Source organism: Papio anubis, chromosome 3, assembly GCF_008728515.1.
Source record: "Papio anubis isolate 15944 chromosome 3, Panubis1.0, whole genome shotgun sequence".
Lineage (NCBI taxonomy): Eukaryota > Metazoa > Chordata > Mammalia > Primates > Cercopithecidae > Papio > Papio anubis.
In genome coordinates, this window is record NC_044978.1 from 173,337,710 (window position 1) to 173,357,341 (window position 19,632).

Genomic DNA, 19,632 nt, shown 5'->3' on the forward strand with positions numbered 1-19,632 from the left:
GCCTGGGAAAAGAAGCTTTCTGGCTTAGAACTTGAAGAGGTGGGACTCATAATGTAGGAAATTACCATAAAGTAGGAAAGATATTCAAAAGATGATGAGTGCCATTGATAACAAGTGTCACAATGCTCTTCTCTGCAGCCAAACTCAAATATTTGACCTGCTCTAGGGAGATTTCCCTGCATAAGTCTCTATCATATGCTTCCTCTCTCCAATTTGTCATAGCCTTTATAGTCTGACACTATAGGGTTTTATTCTCACTGCTGGCTGTTAAGGTCTCTAACACTTCCACAAGCTGTCATAGTCAGTTTAGTTTAGTCAGTGTTAGTCAGTGTTCTGACTCTAAAATAGAAGACAACTTGAGAACAACCTTGTAATGCCTGCTAACTCTGGAGACTAAATCTATGTTCCTGATTGTAATTGTACTGCTTTTGTAAAAAGACATAGTATTACCCTTTTTTTTTTTTTTTTTTTTTTTTTTCTTCTTTGTGCTAGACACTTTTATAATAATAAAAGCCATTTAGGCTGGGTGCAGTGGCTCACACCTGTAATCCCAGCACTTTGGGAGGTGGGAGCAGGCAGATCACCTGAGGCCGGTAGTTCAAGACCAGCCTGGCCAACATGGTGAAACCCTGTCTCTACTAAAAATTTAAAAATTAGCCAGGCATGGCGACATGTACCTGTAATCCCAGCTACTTGGGAGGCTGAGGCAGGAGAAACACTTGAACCCAGGAGGTGGAGGTTGTGATGAGCACTCCAGCCTGGAGTGTTGCCTGGGTGACAGAGCAAGACTTCATCTCAAAAAAAAAAATAAAATGAAAGCCATTTATTAAACAAAGTGTCAAATGGAACATAGGCTAACTTCAGGGCTGCCTGGCACCTGGGCCACCTGCCCTGTGGTGAGAACAGGTTTCCTGTGGGTTGGCCACAGGTCTCTGGACGCACCGACTAGAAGCTTGTATTCATGCCAGGGCAGCCTTCACGTTCTCCAGGGGAAGGACTGTGAAGGAAAAGGTGAGGAGAAACTTACGAGGCGGAAGAGATTTCATCATGTGTTAACTTGAAGAATGGGAGAAAGATTTCCAGAGAAATCTTTAGAGGGAAGTGCTGCCTGAAGCTCTGATTCTTGGATAAATTCATGTAAAAGAATGAGAACTATTGCAGATGGAAAATTTGACTATTGAGTCAGTCCAATTTTAACTGGTTTTTAGAATTTTCAGAATAAATTTAAGAAAATTGTAGAAAATAAAAATGCACTAGAAGCACCCACAAAACTACTATACCTTAACGGTTATACCTCACAGTTGCTATTAATATTTTTATTCTAGAACTTATATTTATAATCTTCCATCCTTTTCACTTCATATCAGTTTATAATGCCTTTTTAAATAGGGCCAAATAGTTTCATAATTATTATTTTTAATGAGTTAAAATGTTTCTTTGAGTAAATATGTCATAATTATACAACTTTTCTCCTATTTTTGGAGATAGAAGGTTTCCTCAACTTTTTAGATATGGTAAATGATACAGCTTCCATCCTCTACACTCAAATGAGTCTTCATGCCCAGCCTGTATTTGCTTAGTCTCAGGCAAAGCTGCATCACTCATTCTGTCTCAGGCCATTACCTCCACGTGTGTTGCCAGTCTCCTGCCTGTATGAGGTCTTATAGCGTATTTAACCCCTTTTCTTTCCTGTATTTTCAACTCTTAAACACTTACAGTCAGGTGTGAGGCTTTCCTGTCTTAAAACATTACCCCCTTGGCCTTGAGTCTCCTTCTTACCCTCAGAACTCCCCCACTCACCCCTGGGTTGCATCTCAGGGTCTCCTGGCTCCTGTCCCCTTCAGCCAATGGGAACTACCCTTGCAAATGCCCCCAGAGGGCTTATACTGACCTTTCTCAGGCTATATCCTAAGACTTGGCTTCTTCATCTTATGATATCCCTGCATCCTTGCCTTCTGTTCCTTTCCAATGGCTCTGTGTCTTCAGACTCTATCTCCTTGCACATGTCTGCCTTTACTTACATATTGTTTCTCCCAAGAATCCTATTCTTGGTTTACTTCTCACCCAAGAGATGTTCTCTCTTTCTCTGGAGTTTTATTCATTCTCAGTTTCAACCACTCTCAATGTCTTAGTCAGGAGTCTCCAGAGATACAGAGCCAATTAGATAGACAGATAGATAGATGACAGGTAATCTAGGAGATTTATTATGGGAACTGGCTCATGTGATAGTGGAGGCTGAGACATACCGAGGCACTACTGTATTCAAGTAGGAGAATCAGGAAAGTCCGTGGTGTAATTTGGTCTAAGGCTTGAGAAACTGGGAGGTGGCTGATATAAGTCCTGGAGTCCAAAGTCCTGAGAACCAGTATCTCCAAGGGCAGGAGAAGAGGGATGACCCAGCTCAAGGAGAGAGAGTAAATTCACTCTTCTCTGCCTCTGTGTTCTATCTGGACCCTCAGTGGATTGTGTGATACCCACCCACATTGGCAAGGGCAGATGTTCTTTACTCAGTTTACTTACTTAAATGCTGCTCTCTCTGGAAGCATTCTCACAGACACACCCCCATAATGTCTATCAGCTCTCTAGGTGTCTTTATCCCTCTCAAGTTGAACATACAATTAACCAGCAACTCAGTGAGTTGCTAACTCTAAATACCTCTACTTCTAACTCTAACCCTTCTCCTACCTCATCCTTCTCCTATAATCAGGTTTCTATCCTTCCATTTTACAAATATTTGTCAAGAGTCTTTTGTATACCAATGTTTTTTTCTAGATTGCATTCAAAGACAAATCAAGAAGAATCCTCCATGAAAACTCATACATCTATTTGCAGTTGGACATCTCCAATTGAATGACATACACACAACTTACATTGAACTCATCCTATAACTCCTCTCCCACACAGATCAGCTCCTCCACCTGTGCTTAATTAATGGCACCACCATCCAGCTAGTTGCCCAATCCAGAAACACAGGAGTTATTCTGGGCTAGCTCTAACCTCAATCCCTATGTCTTCATGATTCAGTCAACAAATATTCCTGAATCTCTATGCTAGCCCTCTCCCCTTCCACCACAGCTATGTCCTTTGTCTGCATCCATTGCTTATTGTTTTGCAATGACCTCTTAATGGATCTCGAGGCCTCTAGGATGATTCCTAAACACCAATATGGCTATGCCACTCCCTAATTAAAATTCCCAGTGGCTTCCCATTGCATGTGGGATAAAGTCCAGTTATCCTAGTATGATTTCCAGGTTCTCTCCTGGCTTACTCCTCTAGCCATCTTTCTGCCTTCTGTGTCTTACACTTTACGGGTTTTGACACTGAACTACTTGTAGTTTAACCAGTTTATTGCTTACTAGATGCATTTCCTCTTTTTCTATAATCACCTTTTCTACTTTCTCACCATCCAGCTCCTTTTTTTTTTCTATAAGCCCAACCTCTGGCATCTTCTGCAGAAAGCTTTTCCTGATCTCTCTTTTCTCACCTCCCTGGGCTTAGTCAGCTCCAGGTTCTGTGTGATCCTAGTAGCCTGTACGTCTCTTTGTAACTACATACATCATGTTGTGTATCTGTTTATGTGTCTGTCTTCTTTAGGAATTCAAATAAATGTTGAATAAATTCATTTTAAAATCCTATGTGTGTGCCTAGCAATTCTATGTTAGTTGCTCAACACTCTTGTTCAGAATAATTTGGTCGGTTTCTCATCATAAAACCAGGGGAGAAACATGTCTGCAGGATTGTCAGAGATTTCCCAAATGGACAGAGAATTGCTACTTCACCTTTGACCTCTCGACCTCTCATCCCAGTCACTGACTTTGAGACCACAGCAAAGCTCCCAGAATTTCAAGCACTGGACAGAGTCTCTGACCAACAGATTAATTTTAGAGTCATTGAAATTCCGCCAACTCTAGGGGGAATGATTGGGAGCCAGGCTGACAACCAGCAAAGGAGGAAATTACTCTCTGTCTCTTTCAAGATGAGAGAGTTGTAACCACGGTGCCTCCCCCAGTGATGCTGTTCAAAAAACATAAATTTAATACTTTTATGAAACTCAATCTTCTAACCATAAGCGTTTCAGGGATCTCTTTGATGTTCAGGAAAAGCAGCCTGGTGCCAATGTCTTTTGCACATATGGTGAGGACCCCGCCTTTCACATGAGCTGAGCATTTTGGGTTCCTCAGCACTCTGGAAGAGTTATCTTTTGTTTAAATGACTCAGCAAACATTTATTTAGCCCCTACCATGTTTAAAACACATTTTTTTCTTTCCCCTAGAGAATGAGCACAGATTTCTGAATCAGTCAAAAGCAAGTTCAAATCCTCTCTTGGCCCCTAACTGGCCGCAGATCATTAGCATACCCCTGAATGACTCAGTACTGGTTTCCTCATCTGTGAAATGTGGTTATAATATTTACCTTTCAGGAAAATATCAAGGATTATGTGAGGCAGAATAAGAAAGAGGCTGCCTTGCCCTGTGCCTGGTACCTAAATGTTTATTTAAAAGAGAAACTACGAGAATCCAACTTTGTGTAAATATTATTTGCATTAACAAACTGTGGCTATGTTACTATAAGAAGCATGTTTAGTAAGACTTTAAAAACCATTATGGATGCATCAGTTAGGAATGTAGTTGGCTGCAGAAACAATAAGCCAGTGGTAGGCCAGTAAATGTTTAATAATGGACTCTCTGGGGGAAAAATAAAGCTCTGATTTGTAGTGTTCACTGATTTCTGTAAAGTGAATACTCCCACCAAGGCTGATTTCAAGCTATCAATGTGGTGTCACTGAATGCAGAGTTGGGAAGATACATAGTATCTAGTATATGGTGTATAGCAATGAAGACATATGATATCTCCACCATTCATACACAATAGATGTACATAAACCCAAGAGCAGAGATAACAGACTAGAGCACAGTTATAGATAATAGTACATTTTGTGAAACATTTAGGAAGCAATGAGTTTTGAGTATTTACAACCCTCATTTTAAATATAATTTAATTGTAAGATTCCACAACTTAATTTTTAATAATGTCTGTGTTTAACAATTGACTATAAAGTTCTGAAAAATTTAACAACTACCTTTCACAAGTTGATGAGAGTCAGCTCTGACACACCACTACATAAAATCCTACTATAGTGACTTAAACACAACACATTTCCTTTGTTTGGTGTAACAGGAAGTTCAGGGATGAGCATCTGAGGGCTGGTGGCTCATCAGGAACCAAGACTCTTTTTTTTCTGCTCTGATGTCCCAAGCACAAAGGCTTCATCCTCGTTCAAATGGCTTCAAGATTGCGAGGTGGCTTCCATCCACTCCATGTCTGCATGCCATGGAGCAACAAGGGAGAAGGAAAAGCATGAAGTGTGTTTATTTGGTAAAAGACATTGTATTCATTTCCTATTGCTGCTGTAATGAATTATTATAAAACTTAACGCAAAACAACAGTGGCTAAAAACAATGCACATTTGTTAACTTATTGTTCTGGATACAGGAGGTCCTTTGTTAGGAGGGCTAGCCTGCTTCTGGAGGCCTTAGGGGAGAATCTAGTTCCCTGCCTTTCCCAGCTCTAGAAGCCACCCTCATTTGTTGGCTTGTGGGACTTTTTTGTCTTGAAAGCCATCAATGGATGGTTGAGTCTTTCTCACATCACAGCACTCTGACTCTGCTTTTGTTGTCACTTCTCTTCCTCTGACTCTTCTGCCTCCCTTTTCCACATGAAGAGCATTGTGATTACATTGGACCCACCTGGATAATCCAGGAGACTCCCCCTGTATTAGTCCATTTGCATTGCTAAAAAGGATTCCCTGAGGCTGGGTAATTTATAAAGAAAAGAGGTTTATTTGGCTCATGGTTCTGCAGGATGTACAAGTATGGCACCAGCCTCTACTTGGCTTCTGGTGAGGCCTCAGGAAGTTTCCAATCATGGCAGAAGGCAAAGGGGGTGCTACTGTGTCACATGGTGACAGAGGGAGAAAAAGAGAAAGGGAGGAGGTGCCAGACTCTTTTAAACAACCAGATCCCATGTGAACTCATATAAAACTCACTCATTACTGCAAGGACAGCACCAAGCCATTCATGAGGGATCCATTCCCATGACCCAGACACCTCCTACTGGGCCCCACCTCCAACATTGGAGGTCACATTTCAAGATAAGATTTGAAGGAAACAAAACATCCAAACCATATCACTCACCGTTGAAAGATCTTTACCTTAATTCCAGCTGCAAAGTCCCTTTTGCCAAGGAGGGTAACATATTCACACGTTCTAGGGATTAGAATGTGAACAACATTGCGAGTCATTATTCTGCCTACCACAGACACTCTCCCCAGGGACTATTTTCCATATCTCACTGTCTGGAGGTGTGCTGTCACAAGGCCACCCCTAGTTGCATGGCAGGCTGGGAGATCAAGTTTTAGCTTTTAGAGCAATTTTGAAAATGCAAGTAAGACATTTAGGGCTGGAAATAACATTTGGTTCACCCAACCAATATTGGCTGCCACAGTAGGAAATAATACATAGCCAAATGGGTCTACACCTCACAGCCTGCTGCTTGACTTAGTGAAATTATGTTTTAAAAATAGACTATTATCCCAAAGTAATAATTGTTGGGTTGACTATACCAAAGGTCATTGCTCACACATGCTTCCTTTCTTCCCCTCCACCTCTTACCTCTCTTCCCTTTCCTTCCCCTCCTTTCTCCTCTCTTCTGCCTCTGTGGGCCTGCAAGTTTCACAGCCTGTCTTTTGGCTTGTAGTAGACCAAGGAGATGGGTTTCTATGTTCACTTTTGTGTCTGACACGGTGTGGTGGGATGTTGTTCGCTATCCCTTCAAATCATGGAACAGGGAATCAAATGCAGTATTTTGACCAGTTGTCCTCATCAATCCACAATTACTCATGTTGGGAAACTTATACTACGTAACTCTTCTGCCTGTTTTTCAATTGTTAGACGTTGTAATGGGAGAGGGCATTGGATAAAGGATTAGGCAGCCACAGACATCTGATGGTCAGGTATGTTCACTTAAATAGTAGAGTTACCTACAGGGAGGAAGAACTTTATGGTTCAGGCTGATAAAATAGCTCCTCACTGACTTTGCTATGGTACCTGAATTTTTCAATATGATAGGAAGTATGGCATGTTGTTCCTACATGACAGGAAATATGATACATTATTATTATTGAAAGATCTTTTGATTTCCAACTTGGTCACTGTAAAGAGGATAGAATCTAAAAGAAAATGGTCTGGTGGTGTCACTAAGGTATGTCTCCAATAGGAAAGCAGTGGATATTGGAAAAGAACCAGATAAAATTTTTTGTATTCCATAGAAGTGTGGACAATATCGACCATGCCATTGAATATTCCTTTTATAAAAAGGTGAGACATCTTAGAATTTACTACCCATAAAAGCTTTGCTTCACCTCCAGAAACATAAGTTTATGTATTGAAAACAGGAGGTGTTTCGGTTACATGCTTGGCATCTCTATATAGTGCTAAGGTTGGAGGAGGCCTGGAAAGAATTTTCAAGGAAGACATATTATAGACTTCCTTCCCTTTCGAGCCTCTCTAAACAAGGGCTTCATAAACATATGGAGAGATGTGAGGAGTTTTTGCTGTTGCTTCTCTTTCTTGTAAACCACATGTGCTGCATATATGAAGCCAGCATCTATGAGAGAGAACTGAACAGGATAAGAAGTTTGTTGACAAAATACCTGGCCCTTGGAGTAGGCTCCAAGCCTCTAATGGTGCCTCCAGCCACTCAGGACAGCAGGGGCTTAACATTTTGACATTGTTATCTAATTTTTCTTTGTCTCTTCCTGTTCTCTGCCACTTGGTGGTAGCCTAGGTTGCACAGGATCATGTGAATCCACTTAGTCACCTCTGCAAATGAGAGCCTTCGAAGTGTAAACTTTATTCATCAGTGTGATTTAAGCCACATCTTGGTGACAGGGCATCCATCTCAACAAATGGCATAGGGCCAGCAAAAGTCAAAGACTCAACCAACATGCATGATCATTGTTCAAAGACATGTCAAAAGGAAGAGAAGTACATTTTAAACATTTTGGTATATATATAACATAAAATTTACTATTTTAACCATTTTTAATTATGCAGTTCAGTGGCATTAAGTATATTCACATCCACTGTTGTTCAACCATCACCACCATTTATCTGCAGAACTTTTCCATTTTCCCAAACTGAAACTCTGTCCCCATTATACACTAGGTTTCCATTTCCTTCCCTTCAGCTTCTGACAACCACCATTCGGCAACATCCTTTGTGTCTCTATGAATTTGACTCCTCTAGGTACCTCGAAGTAAGTAGAATTTTATAAGATTTGTCCTTTTGGGTCTGGTGTATTTCACTTAGCATAATGTTTTCAAGGTTCTTCCACATTGCAACACATGTCAGACTTCCATTCCTTTTTATGGCCAAACAATATTCTATTGTATGTACATACTGTATGTTGCTGATCTATTCATCTGCTGTGAGGTATAATCTCATTGTGGTTTTGTTTTGTGTTTACCTAATGATTAGTGATGCTGAACATCTTTTCTTTTGCTTATTGGCCATTTGTATGTCTTCTCTGGTGAAATGTCCATTCTGTTCTTTGCCTATTTTTCAGCTGTTTTGTTTGTTTGTTTGTTTTGTTGTTGTTGTTGAGTTGTATAAAGTACAGATTCTCAAATTACAGACCACATAACAATGATAACCGTGACTTGGAGAGTGTTAATTAACCAGCAAACTGACCTACCCACCCTTCCCTCATTTCAAGCCCAGGGGTATAAAGTATCATTTACATCGATGTGTGTCTGCAATCTCATTTCAACACCTTGACAGTCACCAGGTGTTTCTGTAAAAAGGCATCTGTACAAACTATAGCATCTGTTTAGAAGTAGCGAATCCAGAGAGGGGGGAGATTTAGAAATCTAGCAGCTGGTCTCAGTTTGAATATTTAATGTCAATTTGGACAGTGGGCCTGAAATGCTAGAACCCAAACAAAGATTTCCATGTTCTAATTATCTTCCAACCACTGTTGTGCTAATCTCTACTTGGCTTCCCTTACTGGTACTTCAGCTCTCCAGGCTGTACCATTTTGAGGGAAAACAGGGTGACTCTCTGCATAAAATGCCATGGAATATGAAAAGTAAAGCAGCTTTTTCTGCTTTACCAGGGGAAAACTCCAGACTTTCTCAAGTACCCTTCCAAGTTTTCCAAATCGTTCTGAGAATACTGAGAAGCAGATACATCTTATATGTTCTAGAACCTGTCCTATTGGAATTGTTGCCTTCAGCTTGTTCCTCAATCACTCTTGATTTCTGAAGCAGCATGTCTTCGACCCAAGCTTTCACAACAGCTGCCAATACCACCAGTGCCTGCATCAAAGCTGCAGAGACTGGTCACGAACACATCATGTCCAACTGTTGCCTAGGCCTTTGGCTTCAAGACAAAGACACCTTGCCCTTAACTTGTCTTATTCTTTTGACTTGTATTGCTCTTTTACAGCATCTGCCTTACCACAAATCAGGCCTGAGCCCTGTGTACAGGACCTAGGGGCTGTCTGATAACATGAGCGGCCCTTAGACCCACCCTACTGATGTGAACACATTGCTGTCTGGCCAAAGCTGTAGAAAGGAGTGCATAGTCCCTAGGGTGAATGTTCCCCTACCAGGATACTCTTATTTTCTCCCATATTAAAAGACATCCTGTTGAGTCCACACTCTTCCTCCATCATTGCCAGCTATGAATAAATCTCAGGGTGGGCATACAGACTGGGATCCTACTCCATGATTTTGACAATAAAAGTACTATATTTCAGCTACAGTTATTCATTCACTAATTTTTCTCTTGAGACGAATGTAGCACAAAGGTACTTACATGTTTTAAATAGCAAAATCTAAATTTTATTTTTCCAATGAGAATATTCCAACATATTCTGGCATTTCATCTTAAAATTCTTTGCTTTGCTTTTTAATAGGTTGACATATACATCTTAACACATTCATTTCCAAACGCTCCTAGGGAGATTGCCGAACTAGAAGATTGAATTGAGATTGGAGTCTTCCTGGAATAAATAAAAGAACAGCCACTAAAGGGTAATGGGATCCATTTATTATTCTGCCAGGCTCCTCTGCATACTATTCTAACAAACTCCTTGGGTGAATAAGAAACCAAAGCTGGTCTTTATAACACTGGGACTCACAGATGGAGGATGGGAAAAGTGCCGTGCTCATGGAAAAAATATTTCATTTGTTGACTTGGCTTTAAATTGTATTACAGTTGAAAATGGGAGAAGCACTTGTGGTTAATTTAACAGATCCATTAGTGAAAGGACCCTTAGAAATCTGTCAAAACTTTTTATTATATAAATAGGAAAATTTCTCAGATGGGAAAAATAACTTGCTCGAACTCAAATCATAAGAGCCACATGTCACTTGTTCATCATCTTGTGGCCAAATAACTCTATGCAGGTTGTTCTGAATCATAGTTATTATCCTTGGACTGTTTGTTAATGGTTGTTACTGACTGTTAATGGTCTGTGTTGTTTACCTTCCAAGGGTCTAACATTTTAACATGTAAAAGAACCTTGTAGCATAGGAAGAAGAAGGTTTCGATGGTAAAATCAACCCTAAGGCCACCTAGTAAACTCAATGAGCAGGGGCTCTTAACCTGAGGTCCTTAGAAGGGCTTTAACCTGCTGGGTGCGGTGGCTCTCGCCTGTAATCCCAGCACTTTGGGAGGCCGAGGCGGGCAGATCACTTGAGGTCAGGAGTTTGAGACCAGCCCAGCCAATGTGGTGCAACCCCGTCTCTACTAAAAATAAAAAAAAAAAAAAAAAAATGACCAGGGTGTGGTGTCAGGCGCCTGTAATCCCAGCTACTCAGGAGGCTGAGGCAGGAGATTCACTTGAACCCGGGAGGTGGAGGTTGCAGTGAGTCCAGATTGCACCATTTGCACTCCAGCCTGGCCAACAAGAGCGAAACTCCATCTCAACAACAACAACAACGACACAAAAGGGTTTTTAGCTTTGACATCGTATGCATAAAGCTCTTGGAATTATATGAATTATTTTATGCATGGGTAGTTACATGCATTTTCTTTAGGGAGGGGATCTGTCGAATTCTGGACTTTCTTGACTGGCTGGATAAGACAAACCTTGAACATAAACGTATTTTATTGGCTTATTTTCCTGGAGCTCATACCCCACTCCCTAATAACTTCCAGAGTGGCTGAATCTAATTGCACTGTTTCTGTTTTTGTATGCCTTGCGACTCAGCTTGCCCCTGACTTCATTCTGATTTGGGGTTCTTTTTACTTTGTGGACAAAAAGACACAAGGATGACTCCACACATTCATACCTCCCAGCTTAGTACCACCCAGTGGTAAGAAAATGACTCTCAGTCCCTACATGGGTCATATAGATGGCCATCACCACTCACTGGGTCTAGGGTGTTGAGCCATTCTGGTTGATCAGCCTGAGTCATCTTTGCACCCTGCCCCTAAACATTGATATTGACATTCTTACAGGACACATAGAGTTGGAGAAGAATTCTCTAAAGGCACCAGGAGAAGGGGGTTGGGAAGTACATGGAGCAGATGAAGCTCTAGCAAACAGATTTTTTGGGGATCCACCATTCCCCAGATTCTCAAGGGAACTGTTTCAGAAAGGTCAACAAAAGTTTTCTTAGGAGCAAAGGCTATGTTATAGATCTCCTAGTAGATTGCATGAAACACTCTCCTGGCCTAACTCAAGAAGGCAGAGTACTTGGTTTTCACACAGTAACATATTTTTTCATCTGTACAAGTGTGCTTTGAATACTCCCTCTGCAATATAAATGTGTTTGGCCTTTGGGCTCACTTCATCTGCATAGCCTACTGATAGGAAAGTTGTCAATTTACTTGGAACAAATAAAGACAATTCTGTTTTCTGTAAAATATAATTTGCACATGATATGATTTGATCACGGCTGCCCTTCTGTGAATGTGCGTTCCTGAATGACTGTCACGAATTTTATCAATCAGAACTCAGGAGAGTACTAATCCAGAGAGATGTCCAATCCACAGTTGTTTGTTCTTGGCCTCAATCTCAGTGCCTGGGAATTCTTCAGTAGCAGCACATGCACCATGGCTTAATATCTTTACAGAATTACGTGAACACACAACTTTTTTGTCTTTCTTTTTAGAATTAAAATAAGTAATATTTTAGGCCATTCTAAAGTGGAGACTAATATTTCCCAGGACTGATAGAAAACTTCTCACCAGGAAAATAGAAATGAGATGATAATTTGTGCAGAGGGGGCCTTCAAAGAAAAAAGAGTAGGCTTCCATTGCTTTTAATTAGGGAGTCTATTTTAATGCCCCATTGAGGATCTTTTTGATGGCACATTAGGGTCCATTGGGAAGGATATTAATTAAGCTCCAGGGTATTCTGTGTTGGAGGTCAAATGGGATGAGCTGGCATTATCGAGCAGCAAGGAAGAGAGGAAAAGTGGGAAAAGATCCCGAAAGCCAGGTGTACTGGTTCCAGTGCTGGCCAACCACTTTGTCTGAGGGGAGCAATGTTGTATCGATAGCTCACCAGCTGTCCAGTCCTTCAGGGAATAGAATTCTACAACTGGGAGAATTCTACCTGCTATTTCCTCAGGACAACTGTAACATTCAGGGGACCTGTGCATACCTAGGTGATAAAAGCTATATTTCTCACCTATGGGTGGAAACTTGGCTTTTGGGCTTACCCTGAACTGTGATAATAGGGAAGGAACTTTACTTTCCATATGCAACATTTTCAATTGAAAATTGCTGGGATGGTACAATTGACTGTGAAGGAGAGTCGAATACCAATGTCAGCACCATTCCCACTCATCTGGGATAGACTCCATGCCCTTCCCTAAATCACAGGGGCTGAAGCCTGCGAATGGTATTTTCCAGAATTTCTTGCAGCAAGGTTTCAGATTAGATTTAATCCATGATGGGCACTAAGGTGTGGTTAGAAAGTGGGCAGATGAGATCAGATGGGTTCAGGGTGATGGGGAGAGATCTGTGAAAGGATACAATGTACAGCTAGATAGGAGGAATAAGTCCTAGTGTTCTATACCACTGTAGGATGACTATAGTAACAAAAATATATAGTTTCAAATAGCTGCAAGGAAGATTTGAGACAATGAATTTGCTAATGACCCTGATTTGGTTGCTGTACATTATACATATGGAAACATTACTGTGTACCCCATGAATATGTTCAATTAAAAGTAGTTTTACAAAATAGTCCAAAAAAAGAAGAAGAAGAGTGGAAGCAAAATCAATATTATTGCTCCTCTGGCAGTTGTGGGCAGATGCATGGGTTTTGGCCTTTGCTTGTGAGCCTCTGCAGTGGCCTGCAGGTGTTAACCTTGAATGATCTGTCTCTTGCTGCTGGCAGTTGTTCTATCAGTGATTGTTCTGAGACTTCTTTTTGTATAAAAATGGCATATTCTTTATTTTGCATACTTTAATTTCAGAACAAAATGAACAAAATAAACAAAAAACCCCAGAATATATAACATCCAATTCTGCTGTCAGAGTAGGGAGGGAATGGGAACTTGACACCCTTGTTTCCTGCCTTCAACGCAAGGACAGGAGAAAAAAAAAAACAATAGACATCAGCAGGAGGAACCAAGTGGGGCTGCCATGGGATCCGTGGGGACACTACACAATGGTGAATTTTCCAACTATGAATTCCTAATCTACTTCTTCCATGCGAGACACATCCTTGTCACCCTCAAGAGGGGCGATCTCATCAGGAACCACAGCACTGTGTTCCTCTGCTGCCACTTAATCTTCATTGATACCTAGACCTAGCTTGATCATGCAGTAGATGCGGTTGGAGTGGGTCTGGGGATCCTCAGGGGAAAAGCCAGAAGAGAGCAAGGCAGTTTCTAATGGCAGCACCACCAGGTCCTTGACTGCCTTGTCATTCTTGTCTACCTCAGCCTTTTGCTGCAGCGTCTCCACAATGGGGTGGTCAGGGTTGATCTCCAGGTGCTTTTTGGCCATCATATAGCTCATGGTGGAGTTGACCCGAAGTGCCTGGGCTTTCATGATCTGCTCCATATTGGCTGTCCAGCTGTAGGTGCTGGTCACAATGCAGCAGGGTGAAGACACAAGCCTACTGGAGATTGTCACCTTCTCAACCTTCTTATCTAAGATTTCTTTCATGAGCTTGCAGAGGTTCTCAAACTTTGCCTTCCTCTCTTCCATTCTCTTCTTCTCTTCATCCTCAGGTAGTTCCAGACCCTCCTTGGTAACTAAGTCCAGGCTCTTCCCATCAAACTCCTTGAGTTGCTGCACACATAGCCATCAATGGCTCAGTCATATATACCACCTAGAAGCCCTGCTTCCACACTACCTCCACAAAAGCTGAGTTGGCAACCTGCTCTTTGCTCTCACCAGTGATGTAATAGATGGACTTCCGTATCTTCTTCATGCGAGAAACATACTTGACAAAGAAGTCATCTCATCTCCAGACCAGGAGCTGTGATAGCACAGCAGCTCAGACAGGCGGCATAGGTTAGTGGAATCCTTGTGGATCCTAAGCTTGAGATTTTTAGAGAATTTCTCATAGAATTTCTTGTAATTGTCCTTGTCTTCCACTGTAGCTCAGCAGCAGCTCAAGGCACTTTTTTTTATTATTATGGCTATACTTTGAGTTCTAGGGTACATATGCATACCTGCAGGTTTGTTACATATGTATACTTGTGCTATGTTGGTGTGCTGCACCCATCAACTCGTCAGCACCCATCAACTCGTCACTTACATCAGGTATAACTCCCAATGCAATCCCTCCCTCCCTCCCCCCATGATAGGCCCCGTGTGATGTTCCTCCCGGAACCAAGTGATTCATTGTTCAGTTCCCACCTATGAGTGAGAAATACGCGGTGTTTGGTTTCTGTTCTTGTGATAGTTTGCTAAGAATGATATCAGCTGCAACGTCCCTACAAAGGACACAAACTCATCCTTTTATGGCTGCATAGTATTCCATGGTATATGTGCCACATTTTCTTAATCCAGCGTCTGTCACTGATGGACATTTGCTGATTCCAAGTCTTTGCTATTGTGAATAGTGACGAATAAACATACGTGCATGTGTTCTTTATAGCAGCATGATTTATAATCCTTGGGTATATACCCAGTAATGTATACAAGGTCATGGTACATCAGTTCTAGATCCTTGAGGAATCGCCATAAATGTTTTCCATAATGGTTGAACTAGTTTACAATCCCACCAACAGTGTGTGCAGTTCTATCTACAACCCTCTCCAGCACCTGTTGTTTCCTGACTTTTAATGATCGCCATTCTAACTGGTGTGAGATGGTATCTCATTGTGGTTTTGATTTGCATTTCTCTTGATGGCCAGTGATGCATGAGCATTTTTCATGTGTGTTGTCTCTTTGAGAAATGTCTGTTCATATCCTTTGCCCACTTTTAGATGGGGTTGTTTGTTTTTTCTTGTAAATTTGTTTGAGTTCTTGTAGGTTCTGATATTAGCCCTTTGTCAGATGAGTAGATTGGTGAAAAAATGTTCTCCCATTCTGTGGTTGCCTGTTCACTCTGATGGTAGTTTCTTTTGCTGTGCAGAAGCTCTTTTAGTTTAATTAAATCCCCATTTGTCAATGGCTTTTGCTGCTGTTGCTTTTTGGTGTTTTAGACATGAAGTCTTTGCCCATGCCTATGTCCCAAATGGTACTCAATTTGTGGTTTTCTTTCTAGGATTTTTATGGTATTAGGTCTAACATTTAAGTCTCTAATCCATCTTGAATTAATTTTCGTATAAAGAGTGTAAGGAGGGATCCATTCAGCTTTCTACTTATGGCTAGCCAATTTTCCAAGCACCATTTATTAAATAAATCCTTCCCTGGCTTCTTTTGTTTCTCTCAGGTTTGTCAAAAGATCAGATGTATTGTAGATGTGGTATTATTTCTGAGGACTCTGTTCTGTTCCATTGGTCTATATCTCTGTTTTGGCACCAGTAAATTACGCTGTTTTGCTACTGTAGCCTGTAGTATAGTTTGTCGGTAGCTGATGCTCCAGCTTGTTCTTTTGACTTAGGGATTGTCTCTATGATGTGGGCTCTTTTTTTGCTTCCCCATATGAACTTTAGCAGTTTTTCTAATTCTGTGAAGAAATCATTGCAGTTTGATGGGATGGTATTGAATCTATAAACTTTTAAGTAGTATGGCCATTTTCACTATTATTGACTTTCCTATGCTTTTAGTGCGTGTCTCATTTGTTTGTGTCCTTTTATTTCCACTACAGTGGCTTGCAGCTCCTTGAAGAGGTCCCTTACATCCCTTGTGTTGGATTCCTAGGTATTTTATTCTCTTTGGAAGCAATTGTGAATGGGAGTTCATTCACATCAGCCTCTTGTTTGTCTGTTACTGGTGTATAAGAATGCTTGTGATTTTTGCACATTAATTTTGTATCCTGAGACTTTGCTGAAGTTGCTTATCAGCTTAAGGAGATTTCAAGGCACTTCTTAACAATGTTTCTGTGAATGACTTTCAAGATTTTGTTCTGCTGGAGCATTTCTTGGGAGATGTTCAGGGGCAAATTCTCAGAGTCAACCACACCACGGATAAAGTTGAGACACTCTGGTATCAACTCATCACAGCTGTCCCTGATGAACACACGATGGACATAGAGTTTGATGTTGTTCTTTTTCTTCTTGTTCTCAAAAAGATCAAAGGGAGTCCGATGAGGAATGAATAACAGTGCCCTGAATTCCAACTGACCTTCTACAGAAAAGTGCCTGACTGCCAAGTGGTATTCTCAGTCATTGGTGAGGCTCTTGTAGAATTCTCCATACTCCTCTTGGGTGATGTCTTCAGGGTTTCTGGTCTAAACAGGCTTGGTCTTGTTTAGTTCTTCTTGATCAATGTATTTCTCTTTGATCTTCTTAGTTTTCTTCTTCTTACCCTTACCACTGTTATCCTCCTCATCTGAACCCACATCTTTGATCTTGGGCTTTTCTTCATCATCTTTATTTTGCTGCCTTATCATCCTCTTTCTCTTCCTCTGCCTTATCATCACTAATTTCTCTCATTCCTTCTCCAGATAAAGGGTGATGTATCCCAGCCTAGCAACTGAGAGTGCTTCTTCACTACTTCTTTGACCCGCCTCTCTTCTAAGTACTCTGTCTGATCTTCTTTAAGGTGGAGGGTCACTTTGGTACCCCTGCCAATGGGTTCACAGTGAAGGAACCTCCAGCAGAAGACTCCCAGGCATACCATCATCATTGGGCTTTGTGATCACAACCACTTTCTCTGCTACCAGGTAAGCAGAATAAAAGCCAACACCAAATTGCCCAATCATGGAGATGTCTGCACCAGCCTAAAGAGCCTCCATGAATGCTTTGGTACGAGACTTGGCAATGGTTCCCAAATTATTTTTTGTGATTTGTGAGATCAGCTTTGGTCATGCCAATGCCTGTGTCTACCAAAGTCAGGGTACGTTCCTGAGTGTTGGGGATGATGTCAATTTTCAGCTCTTTCCCACTGTCCAACTTGGAAGGGTCTGTCAGGCTCTCATAGTGAATCTTGTCCAAGGCATCAGAAGCATTAGAGATCAACTCCTGAAGGAAAATCTCCTTGTTGGAATAGAAGGTATTGATGATGAGAGACATGAGTTGGGCAATTTCTGCCTGAAAGGCAAAAGTCTCCACTTCCTTCTCTCCATGGTGCACTTCCTCAGGCATATTGAAAAGAAAAGGCTTGCACATATTAGAGAGTAAGGTGGGCTGGTTGTCCAACACACAGGCAGCACAAACGCTGTGCCAGAGTGACTCGAGAGCCATTCTGTGACTTTTTCAACTTCCGGGTCCTCCAAGAGCTGGGGAGAATCTGAGAGCTGGAGGGAGCTCTCTCTAGTTCTTTCCTCCTCGTCTCTTCTAAGGATTTTGTTAGCATCTCTTTCCCTTTTTATGTGAAATACCTGGAGTATATTTTTCTGACTGATGCTGACTACCCCTAATAAGATTTTACATAAGTAAATGTGTCTATGAGTGAGACAGAATGTAAAACATGAGATGTTTCAGACAGAAGCCTGAGGAGGGCTTTGGAAAAATATAAACTGCCATAAATATTGCTTTTGATTAGGCAGCTATTTGGGGGACAGAGAGCCTATCAGCATTTCTAGGCAGTCACTGTTTCATGTGAAAGAATGTACCCAATATTAGAACGTAATTCTATATTTGGAGTGCTACAAAAACAAACAAAACATCTCAGGATACTATTTTGTTAATGGAAATTCCTGAAAACAAAGCTCAACAAAATCGTGGGAGGTGGTGACACTTGAAAAACAGAAATGATTCTAGAGGATTTTAAGGAGAGAGGGCCAAGAAGGAACTTTACAATCTCCGCTGGTCTCGGGATGCTCCCCTTTTCAGGCCCATGTGCAACTGCTATCTTGTCAGCAGGGTCCTTGCTGAACGTTGTTTGCTATAGTACTCACCTTTCCCCTACCTTCACATCTGGCCCCAGCTTCCATCTCAGCTTCATGTCTCTCCATGTTATTGGTGAGTGTCTTGACTATAGGTTGTCCAAGTTCTTGATGTTTTGAACAAAGAATTGGACAAAACACACAGGAAAGCAAGGAGAGAATGAAGCAATGAAAGCAGAGATTTATTGAAAATGAAAGTAAACTCCACGGGGTAGGAGTGGGCTGATCGACAGCTCAAGGACCCTGGTTACAGGATCTTCTGAGGTCCAAATATTCTCTAGAGGTTGTCCATTGGCCACTTGACGTACACCCCAAGCAAATGAAGTCGTGGCCCGAGATCAGTCTGATTGATTGTGGAAAGCAACCAATCAGAAGCTGAAGTGAAGTTACAAACTTATACCCATGCAAATGTCTAATTGCCAATTAGAGGCTAAATTGAAGTTACAAAGTTACATGCCTATGCAAATGAAGACTTGGCACACAATTAGTCTGACTGGTTGTGGAAAGCAACCAATCAGAGGGACTTTCAATTTTCCATCTGCCACAAAGCAAAAGGGGAGGGAGGGATTTGCAAAGGGAGTAGCCTCTGGTCCTTTTGTTACTTAGGCATGAAAAGTTGGTGTTTTCCTTTCAATTTATTTCTAGGAAGTCAGTGTGAATCGGCCTTAGGTTCCCTGCCACCAGACCCTATTCTCCTGCCTCAACCATGGCATATGGAACAATCTGATACCTTAACTATGTATTTTACTGTTTGTCTCTCCCCACTGAATTCCATAAAGTTAGACATGTTGGTCTGTTGTGTTCACTGCCATATCCTCAGTAACTTAAATTGTACTTGGCACCTAGAAGGCACTCAATAAATACTTGTCGAAAAATTGAACCCCACTACCCAAGATACAACCACAGCTAATTTGTTTTCTTTCCTTCTTATATAAATGTATATTTAACAGTTCTATATGGAGGGAATCTTAGATTCTTAGTTTGTTTCTATATATTTTTCCCCCACTCAGCCTGAAGGAGTGCCCCTCAATGGAAAAGAAAATGAAAATGCTCATTATTTTTCAAGGACTTTAGGTGTGGAGTGGACGGGTGAGTGTAGCATGGTACGTAGCACTTGTTTAGTCTTCTCGCCCTATTTCTTGCTGGGCTGTTATGCTG

General features: G+C 41.3%; 1 pseudogene across 1 annotated transcript; it reads right to left on the reverse strand.

Moving 5' to 3' along the window:
- Window positions 1-13,703: 13,703 nt before the first annotated feature.
- LOC101009847 lies at window positions 13,704-18,910 on the reverse strand (annotated as a pseudogene). Its single transcript, XR_004182846.1, has 2 exons — window positions 16,491-18,910; window positions 13,704-14,635 (listed from the first exon to the last, which is right to left on the reverse strand). The product of XR_004182846.1 is annotated as a heat shock protein HSP 90-beta-like (transcript).
- Between the last annotated feature and the right edge of the window lie 722 nt (window positions 18,911-19,632).